Genomic DNA, 6,711 nt, shown 5'->3' with positions numbered 1-6,711 from the left:
AAACCCTTTTAAAACATGATTTTACCTAAGTTCGCTTGTAACTCTTTCTTATTGATTTTAGTTCTAATTTTCATTATAAATCTTATAAAAAGAAACAACTAAAACCAACCACAATGTGAAGCAACACATTCATAAGGCATTTATAACTCTTATAAATAAACCTAAGCGTCATGCTCCGTGCATTGTTCGTTCATTAATACTTTTATTAACTCTTATTTAATAAAGCAATGAACCAAGCATATATGCTCTCATACACCCTTATACTATAACACTTATAATATAAAGATGATGCATAAATATGTATAATGCATGCATAAATATCTCTTATATTATATGATGCATGAGCATGCTTTAGTGTAATTTTCCTCATGTGATCTACTATATTATAACACTTATAATATAAAGATGATGCATGAAGAAATGCATAACCTAATGTGGGTTTTAGATCTATATGTCATACATTATGGCATATAAAAAAACACACATCTCATGTACATTAAATAAAAGTTGATGAACTGAGATAATTAGCCTCAAATCCTTAAGAATAAAGCTAACTATTACAAAGAGTATTGAGTCCATCAATTCAAACAGGTGAATCGGGTCTTGAACCGTCCGGGCGAAGCCGCGTCTCCTTGATCGTGTAACAGCTCCTTGTGATCGCCTAGCAACGTTAAACAAGCATAAATGATCGTTTAGCATGGATCAAGTGTCAATGACTATGCGATGAAGCATGAAGGTCACGTGATCGTGCAACGTACATTGTGTAACGCATGCTTTAAACGATCAAGTAGACAACAACTACATGGTGAAGCATGATCGTCTAAATGATCGCGGAGCAAGCATCAAGTATCATATACCAAGTGATCGAGTAGCCAGTGACTATGTGATGAAACATGCTGGACTACACGATCGTTTAGTGCATGCGCCTACCATCCGACGAGTATTATAAACTCTATGTGATCGTTTACCCCAAGCGTCCACGCATCGAGCAGCCAACACAACACGATAGAGTAAACTCTTTACTTAATCGTTTAGCATCAGTTATGCGATCATTTAGTAAATACTACACGATCGGGTAGAACTTTTCTACACGATCGTTTAGCCAAATCTCAACGATCGTTTAGCCTGGACTACATGATGCGACCAACATTTGGTCTTCTTCCTCGATGAGAACAAAATCTTCATGCTTCGAAACTTCAACACGAACGACTTAAAAACACTTCAAATACTTTGGATACAAACTCGATTGCTTGTTAATTATGCCCAAAAACACAGGAGTCCTTACAAATTAACACTTTGTAAACTTAAAGAAAGCTTTAAACAGAGGCAATCATCTCATAAACATCCATCAACACATCCACAAACACATTTAACTCTTAAACGCATTGTAGAAAACTTAAAACCCACCATGACTGTAAAATAAGTTCAATACAGCAATGAAATTTGGAATATTAGAACAACCTGGCTCTAATACCAATTGAAGGAAATCTAAATAGACATCCTGTAAGGGGAAGCGAATCGTTCCAAATCCCATTGAGAAAGAACACACAAACAATTACAGTCCACACAGAAACGATTATGCATAATCAGAAATTACAGCATGCTACTTAATATAAAGATACAAGGGATAAAGTATGCAAACCTTTGAAGAACTCTTCTTCAATATCCCTCGATCGTTCAACAGCACGAACTGGATTAGAACACGATCTCAATGAATGTATAAATGAACCTCAATCCCAATCGAGTCCAACTCTATCCTCAAACTGAATTAGAACACCACCACAATGGTTACCATGGTATTCTCGGTGTGAGAATCCAGGAGTTATGGGCTCTGTATGACTTTGAGTTCAGGAAAGCAGGAGGTAGACAATCGAGTAAGTGGGAGATGAATGTTGTCTATCGTATAGACAAAATACTCGATCGTTTAGAAAGCTGAAGCCTATCGTATAGACTTTGCTATTCGATTGTGTAGTAATGATTAAGCGAGTAACTATCGTATATTAAACTCGTAACTCGATTGCGTATGCTCTCTATGCTATCGTTTAGTAAAACACTTTTACTTGATATCCTTTTTTGTGAGATTATTCCGAATGAATTATCAACTAAATTTTGGAAAACCATTTTCTTTTTATCTCACAGTTACCATAAAACTTCCAATAACCTACCACTCAATTCGATTATTAGAGAAAAAGAATAATTAATTATCATATAACTAATATGTTATAAATAAATATAATAACCAACTAATTATATTATATTTATAACCTATAGTTTTAATATTTCATCATAGGAAACATATAAACCATAGTTCTTTTTCTATTTTATGGCATTTAATATAAATCATATTTATATTAATTCCTCCAATGAGAATGTATCAAATACATTGAATCAATTATATCACATATAATTGAATTTTCTCTTGTTAATTTGAACACTTCAAATTAACCCAAAAACTGATTCTCAACTTGAATCCATTGAGCTACCAAGGAGATCTCATGGACTTGTAGCTTAAAGCTCTAACGGCACGTGAATAACTGATTAAACTCCTTAATCACGAGATCCACTATCTGTTAACTGTTGGTCACTTCACTAAAAACTGACATCTGCACTATTCGCACTGCAAATATATTTCTGTGACTATATGACCAATCAACAGTACGATGACCCTTCACAAATCGCTCATAAGTACAATTGGGCCAATTCATAGTTAAAAGATCGTGTATACCCGGCCGCGTTTACTAAACAATAGGAGTTTCACCCGGGTGGTTCAAGATCTGGTTCACCTGTGAACCGGTTTGCTCAATGGAAAATGTAATAGATTGAATTTTTATTTTCAATTTTGAGGCGGTTCATCCTAGTCCATTAATCTTTGTGAATGTACATAGGATGTATGTTTATTTATATGTCATATGGTATGCCAAATAGAAGAAATCCCACCTTAGGTTATGCATTGGTCATGCATCATCTCTTTATTGTAAGTGCTATGATTTAGAGAAACATGATTTAAATTACATGTCCTCTCGGGCTAGGAAAGGGTGTTGCCACTATGTTCAAGACCCGAAATCAACTCTTAAAGAAGCAATTTATCTACTTACCCCTGCTTTGGGGAAGGAGTGAATTTCGTCTTAAGTAGTTGAGTTCCCAGCTCCTCAATCAAACGAATCCCCAAAATGGTAGGTTTGTTGAGTTGGCAATCTAGCCACTCTCACCCATGAAAATCAAAGAACCACCCTCATAGGCAAGACTTCCCAACTCACTCAGGATTAAGGTCATGTCACCTATGATCATTTTAGTGAAATGTAAGTTTCAATTATCAATGGCGTTATATAAAGAGACTAATCATCTCGTGGTTCGGTCTTATAAAAACTCTTTTTATAGGATATCTTCACTCGCATGTATCCACATGAATGGTCAGGATCAGACCATCTACAAAGCGAGTCATATCCATAGTGTCAACGGGATAAGGTATCCCTTCTTTATCCATCTATTATAGACCATTTAGGTCATTACTTAAGGCATGATCCACTTGTATGTCTCACATACATGCTTAAGTTACATGAAATAACCACGGATCTTAGTTTATTGGATTTGAGTAAATACTTATAAAATAAAATTTATTTTATCAATAACAATATGTGTACAAAATGTTTACAAATTACGATACCACCAGGAGAATTAGGATACCAATCCCAGCAAATAGTGTGATGACCCTTCACAAATTGCTCATAAGTATAGTTGGGCCAAAATTACTGTTTTACCCCTATAGTTACATCTAAATCCTTAAGTACCATTGTTCTCTCTAATGAACAATAAATCATAGTCCAACTATGACTAAATCCCTCTCGGTCCAAGAGAGGGTGTGGCCATATTGTTCAAGCCTCAAAATCAGCCGTTAAGACAGTAATTTATCTACTTACCCCGGCATGAGGGAAGGGGTAAATTCCATCTTGTATAGCTTTTTTCCCAAGTCCCCAATCAGAGGAATTCCTAAAATGGTAGGCATATTGAGTTCACGATCTGGCCACCCTCAGCCCATGCAAATCAAAGGACCTCCTTCATAGGTAGGAGTTTACAACTCACACAGGATTCAAGTCATGTCACCTATGGTTATCCTAGTGAAATGTAAGTCTCTACTATTAACGGCGTTATATAATGAGACTATTCATTTCGTGGTCCAATCTTATACAAACTTTTTGTATAGAATACCCTCACTCACATGTCTCCACATGAATGATCAGGATCATATCATTTCTAGCACTTTACAACACTTGTAACATCTACAAAGCAGGTCATATCCATAATGTCACTGGCAACATGATGTTTACCATCGCCCATAAACCCACGCCTATGAAAATAATATTTATAAATCACCGAACTAACTACTTATACTAACTGGTAGTACAACGGCAAGTCCGGAGTCGAACCTTAGAAAAGCACAAAAGATTAGTTTATCAAAGCTCGTTTTCAGTTAAAGAGATAAATTGGGGGTTTGGTGTGGATGGATAATTGAAATTGCATAAAAATAAAGTGCAAGAAAATAAAAGATAAAAGTGCAATTAATCGAGATATCTTAGCTTAGAGGAATAAATTTACCCAATGTAATTTAGATCATCGATCTAATTTATGACTTAAACTTCTTGTTTATGCTTAGCCAAATTGATTGGAATCCCAACCAATAGTCCTAATTATCTAACTAATCAAAATGCACAGAAAACGAATCCGCTCTATACAAATTTAAAAAGTGCATTAAGTTCTAAGGATTACGTTAAAAGGAGTGTTTAACTTCTAACGTCTAATTAAACAATTAATACAATTTTTTTCTCTAGGTTGCTAAGAGTCATCCTTTTTGCCTAACTTATTGCTTCCAATGAGATTAACTTATAAATATGTGTCAGATATTATAAGGTAATCACAAAGCATTAGAATCACATGACAAAATTATTAGGCGTCAATCAACAATTAAAATCATGCAATTCATAAATATAAATTCAGATAAAAACCCATAAACAAGTTTGTACACATCATTAAATTGAAATCTCACAAAATTACACCAAGTTCCTTCGAATCTCTAAACTAAGAAACCAAAATCTTACCTTCCCATTGAGGATGAGAAGCTACAATCTGGCATTTACTCGATAAATTACTAAAGAAACGCCCAAATAATAAGTGGAAGAGGGAAGAGAGGGGGAAAATTGGTTGGAGGGCGAAGGTGGGCATCTCTCTGCCCTAAAACGAAAAACTGATATTTATAGAGCAGCATCACAGCGTTGAAATGCTACTTTACTTTGCAACGTGCTTGCTACACTACATGTAGCGTTGCAACACTGCCCTATCTTGCCCAAAATAGGTTAGTATTGCCTTATAGCATTGCATAATGCTCGTTTGAGCATTGCAACACTCCATCCAAGGGTCTTTTTGTCCGTTCATGTCCCTTTGAAGTCCAATTGCTCAAATTAGCTTCTAATTGCTCCAAATTAATCTCAAATAGCTCGTAACGACTGATTCTACCTCCAAGATGCTCAATACCTACAAAGTCATCAAATAAACACATTAAACATAGTAACAACCTAGAATTAAGAAGAGGAAAATAGCACATTTTCGGTGCTATCAAATACCCCCAAATCAATTCTTGATCATCTTCGACCAAGGTAGAATCACACATTCACACAAAATATTATGCTTGCTTAATCACAAGGGTCATTACTCTAGTTTCAACAAGCTATAAGAATGAGATTTGCAATAAAAAAAAGTATAATCAGATTACAATCAATCAATAAAACACATTTAAAAATGATTCTAAACTTTTCATGCATGAGTGAGACAAAAGCCCTACTAATTAAGCTCACAAAATCCAGAATGGTTTTATAAGGCCCTCAATTTGTTTTCTCCCTACACTAGCTTGAAGGTTCAAAAGCGGAGCTTCCTAGACTCAACTTTGTAATGGCACACTTAAGGAAACCAAATTTTTATTTTACCCTTTTTTTTAGTTTTTATTTTATTTTTTTACACAAAAGAGGAAGCCTTATCTCGACACATCACTTTCATTTTGGCTTGCTCACACAGGTGTCATGTAAGTCATCCACTACGAGCAATGTCTTCTAACAGGGTGCTAAAGCTTACTCATTCCCCGGGGTACTTTAGCTTAGAGAAAAAATACGGGTGTCATAACCGCCCCAGGTTAATTATATCCCAAGAAAGAGGAGTAATCCCCTTCAAAAATAACATACAAACTTGCTTTTACTTTACAACACACTCTGCCTTTTACAAACTTGCTTCTTACATACTCTACATTTGGCTTTTACAATACAAAACAAGAGTTTGGCAAAAACTCATGCATGCATTACTAGGTTGAGCTTCAGTCACTTAACACGTATCACCTAGGCCTTTCGGGGTGACAACAAAAATATAAGCCCCATAACACCATTCTAAGCATGAAAGTCCTAATCGTTGGACAATGGACTTAAAGGTGAATGAGAGGTAAGAAAAAAATTTTAAAACGGGCGAAAAATCATGATCATGCTCTTTAAACATAGTTTCATGCAAACCTAATTACAAAAAAGGGTGAGTCATCAACTACTTCATCATAACAAACCAAGCAAAAGAGTAAGCAAACAAATTTAGCACACAAACATTGTCCGAGCACAACGCTCAAGGACCCCAATAGTTACAACATATCCCACCTCAACTTAAAATGATACATTGGTCCCAATA

This window comes from Benincasa hispida, chromosome 4, assembly GCF_009727055.1.
Source record: "Benincasa hispida cultivar B227 chromosome 4, ASM972705v1, whole genome shotgun sequence".
NCBI lineage: Eukaryota > Viridiplantae > Streptophyta > Magnoliopsida > Cucurbitales > Cucurbitaceae > Benincasa > Benincasa hispida.
This window is presented reverse-complemented; position numbering follows the sequence as displayed.